This window comes from Oreochromis niloticus, linkage group LG8, assembly GCF_001858045.2.
Source record: "Oreochromis niloticus isolate F11D_XX linkage group LG8, O_niloticus_UMD_NMBU, whole genome shotgun sequence".
NCBI lineage: Eukaryota > Metazoa > Chordata > Actinopteri > Cichliformes > Cichlidae > Oreochromis > Oreochromis niloticus.
The window spans coordinates 17,772,596-17,793,067 of NC_031973.2; the positions used below are offsets into that span (position 1 = coordinate 17,772,596).

Here is a 20,472-nt window from a genome sequence, read left to right on the forward strand (position 1 = left end):
CGTCATTCTTTGCAGAATGTGGGCCATGTGTAATCACACTGTGTGGGCCATACCAATTTTGCTATGTGGGTGGGGGGTCAATGATTGTTGTGGTTTCTCTTTTTTATTTGTATTATTGTAGGGTCTTTATCTTACAATATAAAGCATCTTGATGCAATCTGTTGTTTTAATTTGAGGCTTTTTAAATAAAACTGAATTGAATTGAACTGAACTGTTGCCCAGATTTGGTATTCACTCTTCCAACTTTACCAGTATTTGTCTAAGACACATCAGAAAAAAAGATTTAATATAAAACAAAATAAACACTGGACATAATAAGACTGGTGACATTATATAGTTCATAATGTTGGTTGAATGTGCTAAGTACTGCTCTTATTTGTTTTTCAGTCCTGGTAGAGTTGTGCTTTTGTCACACTTTTCTGGACAGATAAGACATGTCAGCGCAGTACTTAGCACTTAGTTCTCCCATGGTGCAAAAAGGAAACTAATAAGAAAACAGTGGATAGCAAAGTTTGATACATCAAAAAATGCTCCAACACACCGAGGCTCTAAGGAAGGATACAAAAACAATTTTTCTGAGATGATAAATCTGTCTTTTCATAATCCTTTTTTTCTCTAATGCTTCCAGGGGATTTTCAACCAATTTTTTTCTTCACTTTTATCTCTTTTACTTTCTGGTTTTTCCTCTAACTCCATTAGCAGTCTCAGATGGAAATTTCCACCTTGTGGGAACACAAATTTGTTACTCAAACATCTTGTAATTTGATCAACCTATCACGCCTCTTAAAAGAGTGTGTCCATAGGTTACTATTTCAGCCCAGAGCTCTGGGAGCTATGGGAATTAGTCACAGCCACTATTATTTTCTCATGTTCAGATACACATTGTACTAAGAAACTTTGTTACGTACAATCCAAAATACTCATTCAAATTACTTTAATGGCAAATGGACTGTTTTTTATATGGCACCTTTTTATTCTACCTTTGAGTACTCTCCTGAAGCACTTGAGGCACTTTATACAACTTGTTCCATTCTTCCATTCACACCTGCTTATGCAAACACTTTTTTCTATGTGCTTACATAAGGGTACATAATGGGGGTTTTTTTTTCACACATACTCCCTGGTTTCGTCTTTTTAATTAGTGTCAGCTGTGTTTTGCTTCTGGTTCTCATATGATTCACAGTGGACATAGATGGAAAGAGGAGTAAAAGAAGCCATCTATGTCCACTGTGAATGATAAAAACAAACCTCAAACAAGAAATACCTTGTTGACTGCTTGTCCTGAAAAGAGGTCCTTAAGTCCTTTTTCTTTTAGAAAACGTTTAGCTTAAAAACTTTTTTTAGCTTAACTTCATGAGAGACATCTGCTCCCTCGCAGTCCATGAAAAGTCTCGTGTATTCTTGTTAAGGGTATTCTCACGAGACACTAGCTCTAACACTTTACACATGTACATTTCAAATAAAGACATTTTAACACAAACTATATATATAGATGTATATATATAGATATATAGATATATGACATTATGTAATTTATTATAAATCAGCAGTGATGGGAATAACGGCGTTACAAGTAACGACGTTACTAACGGCGTTACTTTTTTCAGTAACGAGTAATCTAACTAATTACTATTCCTATCGTTACAACGCCGTTACAGTTACTAACAAGAAAACGCGGTCCATTACTATTTTTCAACAAACAGACGGTTGAAGCTGTGTTCAGCTTACCGCATCTTATATCAGTTGCACGGAAGTAGCTGACTACGTAAGTAACCTGGATGCTACAGCTTCAAGCAGCTGCGCGCTCCCGCAGATGGTAATCACGATCACTGTCTAGCACAACACCTGGAGCTCAGGGGGCAAAACAATCGCATGAGTGCTGCTGTTTGACTGAGGAGTATTTATAGTAGTCATGGTAAGCCAATCACATGACCACTTCAAGATGACAAAGCAACAAGGTGATTTATACCAGTTTTTAAACTGTGTTAATAGGCCACGTAAAACCAGAGTCATGATAAACAATATATACACAGCGTTTTTTCCTCAATAGTTTCGTCACGTTTACTAACTAAAGACAGCGCTAGCAAGCACTCTCTGCTTATGAGCAAAAAACAAAACAAAACAAAAAAAACAGGGGAAGTTTTAGGAATGACGGCGAGAGAGAGAGAGAAGGATAGAAGTCTTGTGTAGTTAGTGTGTAGTGTTTTGGATAGTTTTGTGTTGTTTGTCAGAACAATGAGGCGACTGCTGTCTCCAGGTAGAAAAAGGAGTGATACACCTGCTGCTGTCAGACCTGCAGGTATCAGGCTGTGATGTTCTCCTTTATAATGGACAGAAATTATTTTTTTGGAGTGGCACAAATAATTTGTGTGGCATCTTATTGAATGCAGAACAGCTGATTGTTCTGCAAATAGTTTGAAATGGTTATTTAAAAAATCAAGGTAAAAGGTAAATGGATGCAAATAACTTTGTTGTTTGCAAAACTTGTGCATAGGATTTTAAAATTGACAATTTATATTTGCTTTTAAAGTTATGAAATATGATTCATTAAACATGTTTGTGGTTGTTACAGTAAAAAAATATGTTTTTCTACTCTGATTTCATGTTTTTTGTCTGATTTTAGATCAATTGTGTTAATACAGTATGTCAAAATAAAAACATAACTGTAAATTCAGACACGTGAGGTTGTGCTGAAAAGGATGATACCAAACAAGGCAAAGTAAATAGTTTTTAAAGGTGAACTGTGGAGGGAAAATCAAAAGTAGTTAAAAATGGCCAATTATACCCTGGACCCCAGGGGGTTAAACGTTTTTTTTTTAAGTAACACAAAAGTTACTTTTCAAGTAATTAATTAGTTTTAGAATATTGTAACTCAGTTACTAACTCAGTTACTTTTTTGAAGAAGTAACTAGTAACTATAATTAATTACTTTTTCAAAGTAACTTGCCCAACACTGTAAATCAGTCATCCACATCATGAAATCTACACAGAACATTTTTAACAGCATTTACAGTTGTAAAAAAGCAGTACATGGAGGTAAAACACTGTTTTACCTATAAAAGCCTTTTATATTAATTATAAGCAACTAAAACAAAAACTCAAAAAGACAAATATAAATCAAAATTTTAAGAGAGTTTTTTGCACAATAAAGGTAAACATGATTCTTTTTAATGCTTGGAAAATGTTTAAATGTGTAAATGTCTGTACTACCTGAGGTTTGACCAGCTGCTCTCACTTTTCCACAAGGCACCAGGGAGCAATGCCCAACGCTACCACCTTGTTGAGGGTGACTGAAGATGCTGCAGCTGCATGATCTCGCACTGCCTGTCCAACACACCTGCTAACACCTTCTTGCAGACCTGTAGGTAAGATCCATGGACCTGGGGGAAACAAATAAGTGGTGAATGGCCTGGTTCTAATCTAATATTGCTTTTAAACTTTTCATGCTTTTTGGCTTTTTTTTAACTAACTTCTTTTTTTTTTTTTGTGCTTCCATAATTGTGCAAAAGCTGTGTAAAATGTAAATAAAAGCAGAATAGTAATTTTACCATCATTTGCAAATTGCATATCTCTATATTTGATATGTTGTCTATAAATGGGGTTATTTACATTTTGCACATTATCTTAGCTTTCTCTTTCCTCAGGCTGTAAATTATTTATTAAAGGTTTTGTTGTGTTTCCTTGAATTGGCTTAAAAATCAGACTAAATTCATTTTTTAAGTTGTAAGAATGTTTTTTATACTATTTTCACTAATATAAACAAACTAAAGCTGAATGTTATAATTTGTCATTAGAAATAGCAAAATTAACTTGATGATAAGGATGCTAAAACCAGAAGCAAAACAAATGGAGCAAAACAAATTACTGATCCCTGACGGATAAATCCAAATACACAACAAACTGCAAGTCAATTATCAGATAAAGAGACATGCTTATCTGTAAAAGAATTAAAAGCATACATTTAGACTAGTAAAAACCAAAAATATCCATAAAACATGTGTATATGCAACACGTTTTAACACCAATTTACCAATTCAGAAGCACAAAAACGACGTGTGTGCTTTCGTCTACCACGCCCTGTCCTATATCTTATCCAATAAGCCTGTTTACTTAGCGTGAGGGTTCATTGCACTTTGAACATGTTTTGAAAAAACAACAATTGTGCCACCTGTACTTGGTACACTAGCCAGAGAGAAAATCGCAATTGTTCTACAAAAATCAGGACCAGACCCCTGGAAGTAATATAGTATACTTTATTAGAGCTTATACTCTAATCCATTAAGTAATCAACACTGCTTCCGTCTTGTTGTCTTGAGTGTGAGCAGGAAAACAGCTTTATTGGGGTCACTTCGTGGCCGCTAATAGAGCCCCTTTTCTTCCAGTGGCCAGCGTGGGAGCAGATGCTCACATTGCTGCATTTTAAGACTCACCCGGGGTCATGTTCAGCCTCACTTTGTTGCACTTAATTTAGTCAAGATTAAGTTATTTATAATATGGATAGGTGACCCAGTGCTTTTGTATTATTATTGATCTTTGATTTCATCATGGTTTTTGACTGCTAGTGTTTTAGTTTATGTTTTATATTTCTAGTGCTCCAGTTCTTTTTGGTTTGTGATTTCTAGTTCTTAGGTTTTGGTTCCTGTGCTCCTCATGTTTGGTGTAGGTTTATTTCTGTCTTCTTGTTCCCCAGTCAGTCGTATCTCATGTCACTCCTGTCACTCCTGTCACTTTATTCAATGTTCCCTCTGTTCAGTATCAAGTCTGTGCCTCTGTGCATGTGTTTCCTGTTTTACTTTGAAAGTCTGTGACCTATTTGAAATTATTCTGTTTTGCTTGTTCCCAGTCTTGTCTCATCTGATTAGTGTCAGCTGTGTTCCCTGCAGTGTTGGGCAAGTTACTTTGAAAAAGTAATTCAATTATAGTTACTAGTTACTTCTTCAAAAAAGTAACTGAATTAGTAACTGAGTTACAATATTCTAAAAGTAATTAATTACTTGGAAAAGTAACTATTGCGTTACTTTAAAAAAACAAAACAAAGAACGTTTAACCCTCTGGGGTCCAGGGTATAATTGGCCATTTTTTTACTACTCTTGATTTTCCCTCCACATTTTACCTTTAAAAACTATTTGCTTTGCCTTGTTTGGTATCATTCTTTTTAGCACAACCTTGCGTGCCTGAATTTACAGTTATGTTCTCATTTTGTCATACTGTATAACCCGAATTGATCTAAAATCAGACAAAAACCATGAAATCAGAGTAGAAAAAGTTATATTTTTACTGTAACAACCACAAACATGTTTAATGAATCATATTTCATAACTTCAAATGCAAATATAAATTGTCAATTTTAAAATCCTATGCACAAGTTTTGCAAACAACAAATTTAATTGCATCCATTTACCTTGATTTTTTAAACAACCATTTCAAACTATTTACACAACAATCAGCTGTTCTTCAATAAGATGCCACACAAATTATTTGTGCCACTCCAAAAAAATATTTTGTGTCCACTATAAAGGAGAACATCAGAGCCTGATACCTGCAGGTCTGACAGCAGCAGGTGTATCACCTCTGTTTCTACCTGGAGACAGCAGTCGCCTCATTGTTCTGACACACAACACAAAACTATCCACAACACTACACACTAACTACACAAGACAACACATTAACTACACACTCCAAACACGCTAAACGTCACAAATCTCACATCTCAAAACTCGCTCTCTCTCTTTTTCTGCTCTCTCTCTCTCCCTCTCCGTCACTCCTAAAACTTCCCCTGTTTTGTTTTGTTTTTTGCTCATAAGCAGAGTGCTTGCTAGCGCTAACGTGGTGAAACTATTGAGGAAAAAACGCCGCGTATATCTTGTTTATCATGACTCTGGTTTTACGTGGCCTATCGACACAATTTAAAAACTGGTATAAATCACCTTGTTGCTTTGTCTTTAAGTGGTCACGTGATTGACTTACCACGACTACTTTATTCTTCCTCAGTCAAACAGCAGCACTCGATTGTTTTGCCCCCTGAGCTCCAGGTGTTGTGCTAGACAGTGATCGTGATTACCGTCCGCGGGAGCGCGCAGCTGCTTAAAGCTGTAGCGTCCAGATTACTTACAGCTACTTCCGTGCAGCTGATATAAGATGCGGTAAGCTGAACACAGCTTTAACCGTCTGTTTGTTGAAAAATAGTAATGGACCGCGTTTCCTTGTTAGTAACTGTAACGGCGTTGTAACGATAGGAATAGTAATTAGTTAGATTACTCGTTACTGAAAAAAGTAACGCCGTTAGTAACGCCGTTACTTGTAACGCCATTATTCCCATCACTGGTTCCCTGTCTGTCTGTCTGCCATTTCCTCGTGTGTGTGTGTGTATATATAATTTGTGTTCCCCTCTGTTACTCATTGGATAGTCTGCATTATCTCTGCATTTTCTCCTGTGAGTCTTCTCCGGTGTTTTGTCTGTGTTCCCTCCTCCATGTTTTCATGTCTAAGGCTCCTCGTTCATGGTTTTAAGGTTTTTGTAACATTTTTCCATGTTTCCCACATTCTTTAGTTTAGCTGCTCCCAATTTAGGTTTTGTTAGTTCCCTTTCTCAGTCTAAGTCAGCAGGACTCCACCCGCACTATACACAGTGCAGGTAGAACACTGCTTTCCCCTCCTGAGTCGGCTGACGGTTTGCCAGTCGGGCGGTGGAAGGAATACTTCGAGGACCTCCTTAATCCCACTGGCACGTCTTCCGTGCAGGAATCAGAGTCTGAGGACGAGGGGGATGACCCGCCAATCTCTGGGGCGAGGTGACTGATGCAGTTAAACAACTCCTTGGTGGCAGAGCCCCTGGGGTGGACGAGGTACGCCCTGAGTTCCTGGAGGCTCTGGATGTTGTAGGGCTGTCCTGGCTGACACGCTTCTACAATGTTGCGTGGAGATCAGGGGCAGTACCCCTGGATTGGCAGACCGGGGTGGTGGTTCCCATCTTTAAGAAAGGGGACCGGAGGGTGTGTTCAAACTACAGGGGAATCACACTCCTCAGCCTCGCTGGGAAAGTCTATGCCAGGGTGCTGGAGAGGAGACTCCCCCCGTTAGGCGAACCTCGGCTACAGGAGTAACGATGCGGTTTTCGTCCTGGTTGTGGAACCCTGGATCAGCTCTTCATCCTCTCAAGGATACTTGAGGGTGTATGGGAGTTTGCCCAACCAGTCTACATGTGTTTTGTGGACTTGGAGAAGGCATTCGACCGTGTCCCTTGGGGGGTCCTGTGGGGGGTGCTCCGCGAGTATGGGGTATCTAGCCCATTGCTACGGGCCATTCAGTCCCTATACAACCATTGCAAAAGCTTGGTCCGCATAGCCAGCAGTAAGTCGAACTCGTTCGTGGTGGGTGATGGGCTTTGGCTGCCCTTTGTCACTGATTCTGTTCATAATTTTTATGGACAGAATTTCTAGGCGTAGCCAAGTGGTGGAAGGCTTTCACTTGAGTGGTCTCAGGATCTCATCTCTACCTTTTGCACATGATGTGGTTCTGTTGGCTTCATCATGTGATGGCCTCCAGCTCGCCTTGGAATGGTTCGCAGCCAAGTGTGAAGCGCTGGGTATGAGAATCAGCACCTCCAAATCTGAGGCCATGGTCCACAGCCAGAAAAGGGTGGAGTGCTCACTCCGGGTCAGGGCCGAGTTCCTCCCCTATAGAGGAGTTTGGGTTTCTCGGGGTCTTGATCACGAGTGATGGGAGATAGCTGAGTATAAAAGCGAAGCTCTCAATTTGCTGGTCGATCTACGTCCCTACCCTCACCTATGGTCACGAGCTGTTTGTAGTGACCGAAGAACGAGACTGCGTATACAAGCGGCAGAAATGGGCTTCCTCCGAAGAGTGGCTGGCCTCTCCCTTAGAGATAGGGTGAAAGGTTCGGCCATTTGGGAGGGTCTCAGAGTAGAGCCGCTGCTCCTCCACATCGAAAGGAGCCAGTTGAGGTGGTTCGGGCATCTGACAAGGATGCCTCCTGGGCGCCACCTGGGAGAGGTGTTCCTGGCATGTCCCACCGGGAGGAGGCCCCGGGGCAGACCCAGGACATGCTGGAGGAGGTGGCTGCGGAGAGGGAGGTTTGGGCTTCTCTGCTTGGGCTGCTGCCCCTGCAACCCAGCCCCAGATAAGCGGAAGACAATGAAATGGATGGATGGATGGTTCCCTTTTTGCTTTTGTAGTGTTTTGGTACAAATGCCATTAAAGGCTTGTTTTCAGTTTAAAGCTTCTCATTCATCTGTTTGTCTGCGCTTGGGTCCTTATTCTCATCCACGCCACGCCATCTGCTTCGCCAGAGGTGACAGGTACTTTAATACATTATCACATTAATATGTGATTGCATTAAGACAACTTCTATTTGACTTGATGCATGCTCAATTATCTAGGTAAGGAAACATTTCAGCTACGTTTTCATGGCTAAAAATGCTATGTCCAGATGAGCAGAATGTGCTATTTACTTACATAGTTTTAAAAATCTAAACACTAAATAAAAATCAGGTAAGGCAACATGTTTTTTAAAAAAAAAAGTTATATGGCATAGGGAACCGTCTGGAAAATATGATGGCATCTGCTAACCAACAATAAATATTTCAGCAAATGACTCACAGAAATTCCAAGCACACTGTGAACCTCATGGATGAGTTTCAGACATTAAAACACTCACAGATGCATAAAGTATTTACCTGTGCTTTGTGACGCTTTCACAAGCCCCTGCCTGAGAACCTCCCATACCCAGGTCTTCACATGTGTCCTGCCCTCTCCACCTACAACAGAAACAACCAGGTTGGGTAGAGGAAGACCCCAATGGGTTGTCAATATGTTGTACATGACAGAAGGCTCAGTGCTCCATGACAGACGCTGGAACTAAGTTTAGAGATTTGATGAATAAAAGGAAACAAGCACATGTCAGCAACGCACAAAGACTTGAAAAGTAATGAACTGTTATCTAGTATTAAAGCTAAAGATATGCTTCAGTTGTTTCAACCTTTAAACTGTAAATAACACAGAAAATAAAAATGACACTTAAAACATTAGAGTCCAGACAAATTTTTCTTTTCTGGAAAACGATAGGAGAGTACGTGTTTTCCCCAATGTGTAAAGGGGCGGTGACACCTGTGTCATGTGGGTTCTTATGGGTTTTTAGCTTGTCACTTTTACCTGTACTGACCTTGTTTACTCAGGTGCAGCAGCAGTAGGTTGCAGGTCAGGAATATTCAAAGTACTGACTACTACAGCTTTACAGGAGTTTTCCTTTAAAAATACGCAGACATGTTTAAAAAAAAGCATTTTGAGACAAAAAGAAAAGCACCCACATAGCTGTGCCTCTTGCTGGCTCCTGCAAATTGCACCTCTCTAAATCAGTTGGTTGTTCAGAGGAGTGCTCCGCACTTTTCCAGTGCTTCAACATCGCTGTGCTGGAATGGTCTCCAAGAGCCACAGAGGCATGGTCATCTCTTGCAGCCCCACACTGACACAATGCACCATTACTGAGAAAGGTGAAGGCATAAATACATCACCATGAGGACCTACTTAAAATAAAGACATGTCACTATCAAAAGGAAGAGGTCACAGTACCTGAAGGAATCTTTTACAAAGGTGCTGCACACTCGTTTCTTGATGATTTTGGGGATCCAACTCTGAAAGCATTTTTTAAAAATGTTATATTGTGATGAACTTATACTAGGCTCAAAAATCTGTATAACAGTGAACTGGTGCATGCATATATTCTGTTGTAGAACTATACAACCCACAAACAAATAATTTTTTCAGTTGAACTTTTAATTTGACCTTGGTATTGGTATTCATTTATACTCCACTATTATGAAAGCTAGGTATGTGATGCTCAATACTGACGTTTTGAAAGTGTGTTGAGCGTCTGAAGCTCAGGTTTTTTGAAACACTGTGGTTCAAAACACCCAGGACATGTGACCATGACCAATTGAGGTTCTGGTTGAATTACACCCCAGTGTTGACAGGCTGCTTACCTGCTGCTTTTAGTAATGTAAGCCAAGGTGCCATGATTTCAATTTGCATGAACAATAGTGATTTGGGCTGGACCTTGTTATTACTAAATTAATGTTTTTAATACTACTGCTTCTATTTTTAACAAGGGGCAAACCCACATTTATATAAGAAAACAATACCTTGTTTGTCATTATTATTTTTGCTGTGGATTGAAATGACCAGCATAGGCGAAGGAGAAAACAGGCAAAAATTTTCACGTCTTACTCCAATCTATTTTTTCTACTTTGCTGCATCAAGTGACATCATCCTCACTCTAGCCTACATACTGTGCAGGCATTAGAAGTATTCATATTGCAAGAGGAGAAAAAACACATTCATTAGTTACAGAAGGGGGCATCTCTTTTTTCCCCCTATTTGTATTCCCACTGAAAAAGGCATGTAAGTTCATTATCACTAATTGTTTTTGAGCTAGCCGCATGACCGTTGGGGAACGACAGTTCGCCTGGGCCAGGCAACTGCAGGATTCAGCCACTAGATGTCTGCAGCCGGGACCCTCAGAGGACGAGGCCCGCTTGCTGTCGCTGATCGTGCTCGAGCAGTTTGTGGAGGGACTGCCTGGGGGCACCACGCGGTGGTTCCGGTGCCTGGAGGCGCTGTTCACCCTGGCCGAGAATCACCAGCCTGCAGGGGTCCCAGTACCGCAGAAGAAGCCCCCTGCCCCAAGCATGATGGACCGGTTGCCGGTGTTGTGCCAAAAAGTGATTGTCTGCCAAAAACTGATTTCCGGTATTTGCCAAAAACTGATTGCTCGTATTTAAACTGCTATAAGTAACTTGTTGGGCTATAATATGTGAAACATATGTCAAATGCATCCCCCATGGATGACATAAAGTCATCTTGAGCCACAAACAACATTTGTTTAACAAGGTAGAAGCCGCAATCAGTTTTTGGCAGTGACTTTTATATAACCTTTATTTATGCAGTTAAAAAAAATCTCATTAACATTAAAAATGTCTTTTGTAAGAGTAAGTTGGCCAAGAGGACAGAAGAAATGGCAGCAAATATTACAATAGTTCAGTAAAAATATTTCAAGTGGGGATAAAGGTGCGGATTGGTTATAATGTAAGTACAATAACACAGAGTTGTAAAGATACTTGAAAAACAGATAATTTTTTAATTCTATATATAACCCCTTTGTAAACCCTGTTCACCGAAGTCTATTTACGAAGATACGTAAAGATATTACACATAAAAAATACACAGAAACATTGGAAATCAGTTTTTGGCAGACAATCACTTTTTGGCACGACACCGGCATGGAGCCCCACTAACGCCTTTGTGACACTGTCTCCAGACCAGTGGTGACAGTGTGGCTTCGATTCGCCCCACAGAAGATTTTCCACTGGAGCAGTCTTGTGACGACCCCCTATGCTCAGCGTACGACCAAATGATAGATATTGATGGTCATGTGGTGCGCTCCGAAGCCGCGTGGACTTACCCACATTTCCAATTATGGAATGATAGGCTGTACCAAGTGAGTCGCAACACTCACACTGATGAAATACAAACCCAGTTGTTGGTGCCGCAAAGTTGCCAGGAAATTATTTTCCAGGTGGCTCACTGTAACCCTATGGCAGGCCATATGGGATGCGATAAAACTCTGGAGAAAATAATGGCCCGATTTTATTGGCCAGGCATCTGGGCTGGCTGGTATATAACGATGTGCTACGTGACCGCTAGTGACACAGCTATGTGAGCATAATATAAACACACTAACTTTTTTCCACTCGATAAAAGTTAACGTGAGGATTCTCAGTGGTCAGGAACAAATGTAATCGAATGGCAGGATGCTGTAAACGGACCAAACTTCAGCCAGGAGAACAACTGAGATAATCCATCCACAATACGAAGTTAGTCATTAATATACTGCTGTATGGGCTGGGCTGTAGTTACATTGTAAGTGTCACGGCCAGGCGGATCAGCTGCACGCTGATCAGCACTTTCTATCTGTTTCTCTCTCTCTCCTCTTCTCACTTGCCGGGGCGGAACTCACTGTGGGTTCAGGCCCTCGGCCCACGCCCTCAGGAGATGAGACACCTGGGTCTCATTAAGATGATCAGCATTTAAGCCAGGAGGTGACTGCTGTTCGTCGCTGGATTGTTGTCTACCACGCGTTAGTGAAGTCAAGCTACAGCAAGTCAAGTGTGTTTCTTTTGTGTATTGTATTTAACCCCGTCTCCCTGTCTGCAGAGCTCCCTGGATTTTCCCCCGTGTGATTCCCGAGTGGCGAGTGTTGGAGTGACAACCTGCGATTGTGTGTGTGGATTATCTGAAGAACGCGTGCTTTTCCCCTGGACTTCCCTGGAGCCCCTTTTCCCCTCACTCAGGTGTACATAGCACTCCCCCCGCACCTTCTTGTATATACACCTGGGCCCGTATCCCTAAAGATTCTGAGAATCCTCTCAGAGAGCTCCTAACTTAACCTAAAAATTCCTTGCCAGGAGTTTTAGCTTAGAAGTGATTCCAGAACATTTTCAGTGAACTCTGAGCAAGGAATGGATGGAAAATCCTATCTTAGTGAGGAGGTGTGGTTGACCCCGTTGCTAGGTATGAGTCATCATTTCAAAAGCCGTGATTGGTTGATCCTACAAGTGTGATGGAAATGAGCTTATGCTGACTGTAATTGTAAATATTTCACATTCAAGAAAATATCTGGAAAATGAGTAGTAAGCTGTAGGGGTTATAGCCTAACATTAGAATCTAAAATATGTGAAAACTTAAACTCATTACACCCTGTTCAAATAATGATTCGTGTCTTATTTGCTCATATCAATATCCTAGCTGGCATATTTTGTACTTTCACTCCCATATGGACCCCATTGAAAACAACATGGCCTATCTCAAGGGGCTGTCCCTAATGAAGTAGAAATCACAATGTTACAAGTCCAGTGTGGTCTTAACGAGGGTAACACGGCTCAGCTTTTATCAATGTCTGTGATTGCTGGCTGGTCTATTTATAAAGGCTTGTTAACAAATATCCTACAAACACAGAAAATGGAGAAAAAAAGGACTCGCAAGCCGAACTGGACTGAGGAGCAAGGTTTGTTGCTGGCCCAGTTGGTGAACGAACATAAAGGTATCTCTCCTGCCTCTTCTGTTGGCCATTTTGTGCAGCTGCTTAGGGGAACTCCTAAGCCACTAAAAGTCCTCTTCCCTGCTCTTAGCAGATCTCGCCTTAGGAGCTCTTTTAAGCGCTAGGAATCTTGAGGAATAGCTTTTATATTAACTGGGATTATCGTGTCACTTTTAGGGGAAATTCTAAGAAAACGTCATGACTCTGAGAATTTTCTTAGAATTTGGCCGCTAGGAGCCACTTTTTGCACAAAGATTCTTTAGGGATACGGGCCCAGATGGGAACCTTTCCATCCACACTCACCTAATCCTTCTACACTCCTCCACCTTTTCCCTCCCAAAGACCATAATCATGACTGTCATTCGTTCTCGACATCCACCATATGCTCACGCTGGCTGTGTCTGAATTCAGGGGTAGCATGATTTGATGGCTGTGTTTGGAGGCGATTATGTCACAGCGATGCGACGAAGGCTGTCCAAATTCGAGAGTCCTCCAAATGTGGCAAATAATTCCCCCCCCCACGATTTGAAGGATGGGTCGGGTGTATCCTTAATTTGTATTTTTTCACATTTAACCTTTTGGTTATATTCTTTAGGGAACAAAGACCAAACGGCTCAATTTATTAAATTGAGAACAGAAAATGATCACCTCTTCATTGGGGTGCAGTATTCGGCCACTGTGGCATGGGGATACAAGAATCAATCAATTTACACATCATATTCATATAAGTACTGTTTAATTAACCTTCATGCTGTACAGAACCTGTGATGTCCAGACGGTATTCCTCTTGTGTTCTGCTGTGAAAATTTTGGGGATTAACCATGGTTTTCTCTCTTCTCTTATTTGTTGTGTGTGATCAGGACAATTTTGGAGAAGATGAGACTGCAGGGGAAAGTCACCCATTTGCAGGCCAGAAAAAATGGTGTAACTTAAAAAGATGTCACACAAAACGTGCTCCGTTTAGACCCAGAGCAAACAATATTGTTTGACTGATGGCCCTTAATATAAAGACTTCGGACTTTACGTTTCCCAATTTTTGCAATTTTGTTATTTACATAATAATGTAAATAACCTAATAATTATCCTTATTGCTGTTTTAGAGAGGAGCGGTGCTTCAGAGGATAGTTGCAGATTTCTGTCAGAATCTGCAGATTATACAGTACAAATAAAATGTTCACGTTGTGTTCCCAACAGCTTCACTAACATCTACACTGGATGGCCAGGAAGCGTTCGCGATGTCTTCTCGGGCGCTTCTCCGGCGCTGATAATTGGCGTCTTTCTTGTGTCAGTGATGTAAAAGACGGATTTAATGCCACATGACCGTTCAAACAGCAGACGCTTTCTAAAACATCGGATATGTACCGGATTCAGTACCACATGCGAAAGTGACCCAGATCGGATTTGAAAATATCGGATTTGTGCTGTTCACACTGTCATACCATGATCGGATATGGGCCGCATAGGGTAAAAAAAAAATCGGATTTGATGCGCTTTCGCCTGCAGTGTGAACTAAGAGCCTAAGAGGAGTTGTGTTGTTTTTATTTGTCTACTGTCGTTTTTGATTTCCTCTGCCTTTAGGATTACAAGTATCCACGGTCAGGTGAGGGAGTCAGTGGGAAGCCCACTGCTGCTACTGGGCCCTGGTTTGCCCTCATTGATAATGTGATAGGGCAGAGGCCTTCCATTAGGCTTTCTGTCCTAATTTCCTCTCTCCTTGAGAACACTTCAGGGCCAAGCACATCGAAGATTTCACTTTTTAATTCATCAGTCCATAATACTTTCTTCCAGTCTTCAGTAGTCCAATGGTGGTGTTTCATGGCCCAGACAAGCTTTATTGTCTTCATCTGACATCTTAGCAATGGCTTTCTTGCTGCAACTTGTCCTGTCAAACCTGCAATTCAAATTCTTCTCTTCACAGTTGAAACTGAGACTTGCTCACTACGACCACTATTAAGCTCTGCTTTAAGCTGTTGTCCTGTTGTCCACCTATCAAGCAAGCTGTTAACTCTCGGAAACTTGTCCTCTGATGTAGTTGTGGCTTTGGGTCTGCCAGACCTCTTCCTATCAGAGGAAGAGCTGCACTTCAGGCATGATGTGCGCCATCATACCGTGTACATTGTAACATACCCATAATAGATCCATTTTTGTACCCTCATACCTATAACAGACCCATTTCTGTAATATATCTATATACCTATATTATTGCTAATATATATTTTGTAATATATCTATATCATGGCTAAAGCACTTCTGGATGGATGCAAACTGCATTTCATTGCCTTGTACTTGTGACATGTATGACAATAAAGTTGAATTCTGTTCAATCCGGTCAATCCTTTGCAGACTTATATGAAGATGGACATTTTGCAAGTTTCTCTCAAATATCCACCAAGTTTGGCGTAGCTGCAGCTCAGTTTCTTACAGGCCAGACACTACGTGCAGAGTGTGACAGCAGAATTCCCCCAAATACCTCCATGCAATCCAGTAGATGATTTTTTAATGGTCAACCCAACCTCAAGGGGTATAATATCAGCCTTGTACAGTTTAATTTACAATTTACAATGCTCTTCAGTAGCTGCTATCAAGTCTAAATGGGAAGAGGACCTTACTTTTCATATTACGGATGAACTGTGGGACTCTATCCTTGGCCAGGTTCACAATATATCAATGTGTGCTCGATCTACACTTATCCAATTTAAGATAGTTCATCGGGGGCATTGGTCCAGGGATAGGCTGGCACACATATACCCAGGGGTGGACCCAGCCTGTATAAGGTGTGGGGGTGCTCCTGGTACATTGTTTCATATGTACTGGTCCTGTCCTTCATTGTCCACCTTTTGGAAATCTGTTTTCCATACGATGTCTGATGTCCTGCAGCATCAAATTGAACCAGAGCCACTCTGTGCTATGTTTGGTGCGGTCCAGAATTTGAATCTGTCCAACTCCAGACTCAGAACATTAAACTTTTCATTACTGCTGGCCAGGCGAGCTATATTGCTGAAGTGGAAAGACTCTTCTCCCCCCTCACACACACAATGGCTAAAGGATATAATGTCCTGTATGGATTTAGAAAAAATTAGATATACAGTTCGTGGGTCTAAAAATACATTTTATAAACTGTGGTCCCCCTTTCTGGACTTCTTTGAAAGGCCCACAACTACTGTTACCGAGTAGTCCCCAACCCCCTTTATGTATATATATATATATAAATATATATTTTATTTTAATTTTTTTCTCTTTCTTTTCCTTTATGAGTCTGTTTGTTGTTGGGTTTTTTTGTTCGTTTTTTTTGTTTTTTTTGTTTTGTTTTGTTTTTCTCTGTGTTTTTGGTTTAGTTGGGCAGCAGGCTGCCAATTATTTGTTGTTTTAAGGGTCAGGGTGGGAACAAGATTGAAATTTTGAAAAATTCTGAAGCACTTTGTGTTATTGTATACATTGCATTGAAACCTTTGTTTAATAAAAAGACTTTTGAAAGAAAAAGAATCCGGTCTTTAAGTGATGACGTGACGAATCCTGCTTCCGGGCCTAAAGTAGTTTGCGTTTAATATGGCTTTTGTGTTGTTAACATGTTCAATGTTTTGTATTTTCTTCTATTTAATCTCAAAAAGCTCCTAAAAACAGTCAGTGATCACTGTTGACCTCCCTCGGCTTTTATTACCGCTAATCATTATTTAAGCTCAGTTTTTAAAACCTTACTGTTACGGTTTAGAGGAGGACTCAAGCGCAGGACTCCGGGCTCAGATGCACACAAGAAAGATTTAGTTAAAATTCACCAGGGCCCGTATCCCTAAAGAATCTTTGTGCAAAAAGTGGCTCCTAGCGGCCAAATTCTAAGAAAATTCTCAGAGTCATGACGTTTTCTTAGAATTTCCCCTAAAAGTGACACGATAATCCCAGTTAATATAAAAGCTATTCCTCAAGATTCCTAGCGCTTAAAAGAGCTCCTAAGGCGAGATCTGCTAAGAGCAGGGAAGAGGACTTTTAGTGGCTTAGGAGTTCCCCTAAGCAGCTGCACAAAATGGCCAACAGAAGAGGCAGGAGAGATACCTTTATGTTCGTTCACCAACTGGGCCAGCAACAAACCTTGCTCCTCAGTCCAGTTCGGCTTGCGAGTCCTTTTTTTCTCCATTTTCTGTGTTTGTAGGATATTTGTTAACAAGCCTTTATAAATAGACCAGCCAGCAATCACAGACATTGATAAAAGCTGAGCCGTGTTACCCTCGTTAAGACCACACTGGACTTGTAACATTGTGATTTCTACTTCATTAGGGACAGCCCCTTGAGATAGGCCATGTTGTTTTCAATGGGGTCCATATGGGAGTGAAAGTACAAAATATGCCAGCTAGGATATTGATATGAGCAAATAAGACACGAATCATTATTTGAAGAGGGTGTAATGAGTTTAAGTTTTCACATATTTTAGATTCTAATGTTAGGCTATAACCCCTACAGCTTACTACTCATTTTCCAGATATTTTCTTGAATGTGAAATATTTACAATTACAGTCAGCATAAGATTAGAGTGTATAATTATGTTTATTGATTTGAGGGTACATCCTTTGCTCATTCTCACCAAAAGCTCATTTCCATCACACTTGTAGGATCAACCAATCACGGCTTTTGAAATGATGACTCATACCTAGCAACGGGGTCAACCACACCTCCTCACTAAGATAGGATTTTCCATCCATTCCTTGCTCAGAGTTCACTGAAAATGTTCTGGAATCACTTCTAAGCTAAAACTCCTGGCAAGGAATTTTTAGGTTAAGTTAGGAGCTCTCTGAGAGGATTCTCAGAATCTTTAGGGATACGGGCCCTGGAGTCCCAGAGAATGATGTGTGCCCGGCAGAAGGCACAGCCCGCGTAACTGCATACTTTAAACTTTTAAAACATTGAAAAATTGGGGTGTTTTAAAACTTTTGATCAGTAGTGTATTTTAACTTTGGGAGAAAGTACTCTTTGCTGAAGCACACCTTTTTTTTTTACAGCTTCTGCTTGCTGTCTTTAAGAATTTCAACTTTTTTCTTACTTGTACAACTATTAGATCAAAATTATTGCCATGTATTTTTCTGTGACGAATTGCCTTGCTCATTTTGCAACCTGTGAGATTAGCAGCAGTGAATGTGGAGATGATTATCAGATTGTTTTGAAACCTTGATACAATTATTGCAGAATTGCTTTGAAAGTGTCAGTGGTACACAAAGCTTTTCTTTGCCAATCAATAATGTGAGCGCATCTTAAAACATTCTTTACATTGAGCTCTTTCTTTAGATTGGTTTCTTTCTCTTTTGTTTTGGTTTTTGCCAACATGCCACCATGATATCACAACAGCAGTTAGCAAAAGCTGACCTACCTGGCTCTTCTCAGTTTGGCAGATATTGTCAGTGTTGTCGCCTTAATCTCCTTCTTCTATTCTTACTCCCATCTTCTGCTCCCGTATCATTCATGCTTCTCCTTCAGTCGTTCTCAGTGACAAATGTGTGCAAAAGGACTAAAACTGTTTATTCCTGACGATTTTCCTCTTGTTTCCTACTGCTGAAACCCCATTCCCTGCCACTCCTGTCACTCAGTGTGCAAAAAGAAAAGTAAGTGCAGCCAGGACTAAGGTAATCGTGTGGTTTCCAGAGTCAAACAGTTCCTCCAAACTTTGAAAACAAGAAAAGCCGGTCAAAACCACAAACTACTCAGACATGGAGTCTGAGCTTTATTGCAATCCTTCCTCATTCAATTACCTCGTCTATGGCATCTGATGTGGGGAAACTGAATACCTTGAATGACACAGCTGACACAGTATCAATCAATGTGTCAGCAGCGCCACCTGGTGGCAAACTTGTAAATTATATGCATTCATATATATATATATATATATATATATATATATATATATATATATATATATATATGCTCATATGGATACTAATACATGCACTTTGAAGCCTCTTGATTTTGCATATAACACTTTATGATACAAAGCTTAAACAAGTATAACAATAATAAAACATAAACAATTATTCATATATCAAATATTTTAATTTGAATGGAAAAACATTTTGGAGCTTTCAGTTGGTAGCTACATAAAAGTAAATATGGTAAAATTAAAATTAGGAATGATGAAAAAGGGATCCTTTCACATGGTGCAATTGGTAGTCTTATACAAGATGGTAACCCTAAAGCCCTAACCCAACCCAAACCCTAACACTTCCACTATAAGAAGCTGCAAGAATTTTAATATGAATATAATATGCTGCAATGTTGTGTTTTAATATCATGTTTTATATTTTAAGATGACCCTGAATTAAATATGGTGTCTCTCCGAAAGGAGATTTTGATCTCAGTGAAATTACCTGCTTAAAAAGGCTTTAATTACAATAATAATAAAAAAAACATTGAAAAGGATTTTCTCTGTGCTGTCATTTCAAAGAAAAGCTAAAAAGTATAAGATTTTAATTTAAGAGATATTATTTCATTTTCTGTGTTTAAGTCATATGAAATCAGTGATAAATGAAAGATTTACTTGTTTATTAATTTAGTGTCCATCTTGAATTTAATGCTTGTAACATGACAGCATGTTAACCAGTGTGTTGACATGATACTTTAGAGCAGGGGTCTCAAACTCAAATGAGCCACTTCTGGCACCGTCATCTTATTGGAGGGCAACTTTAGTGTCCAAGTAGTACAAAAAAACAAACATGAGACACCCACTAATATTTCCTAAAATGTAGTGTTTTGTTTGTTTTATTTAATTCCAAATATTGTGTAACAAGACAAAATTGCAAACACGAACGCATTTTTTTTCTCACTCTTAACTATCTGAAGCCTTTCAGTTTCATTTGTCATATGCAAGTTAGCACAGGGTCAACATTGCAATGAAATGTATTTGATGAGCAAAAGACAGTCACTCAGCAGTATAGTACAGTAGTTAAACAGCTCTTTCTGGCCAGACACGTGGCAGTACTTTTGCTACAATTTTGTTTGTATTTAACAAAATAAAAATGCAGGCATAAGCGTACAGATTAGTTTTCGACTGCAAGTGAAAATTGTTTTCTTTCCAAATAAATCTCTCCCTGAACTAACACAGCCAATCCCTCAAGATGTTTGCACTCTCTTGTTACCTTGGCCAGGTCCGCGGCTCTGATCCGTGGTAAGGAGACCTCTGGCTAATACTTTGGGCTCCGTGTTGTAGCCGAGAACTAGCTTTACTGTCTGGGTCAACTTTGCTAGCAAGAGACAGAAAGAGGCATTGAAAGGCTGCTCCAGCAGAACATTATTGTGTTGGAGGAAAACACAACACAATGTACAGTCGAGTTTTAATAACTTACTTACAACTGGGCTCGTCAGGCACTCTTTTTGGCTGCAGTGGT

General features: G+C 40.1%; 1 protein-coding gene and 1 long non-coding RNA gene across 3 annotated transcripts in view; one reads left to right on the plus strand and one right to left on the minus strand.

Annotated features, from left to right (window-relative positions):
- LOC100701335 (protein tyrosine phosphatase receptor type H) overlaps window positions 1–20,472 on the plus strand; it is a 574,626-nt gene that overhangs the window by 234,267 nt on the left and 319,887 nt on the right. The window lies entirely within an intron of this gene.
- LOC109203264 (uncharacterized) lies at window positions 3,017–18,565 on the minus strand. The gene is made up of 5 exons (XR_002063178.2): window positions 18,465–18,565; window positions 9,589–9,650; window positions 9,327–9,500; window positions 8,697–8,777; window positions 3,017–3,380 (listed from the first exon to the last, which is right to left on the minus strand). It is a non-coding gene; the product is annotated as an uncharacterized LOC109203264 (long non-coding RNA).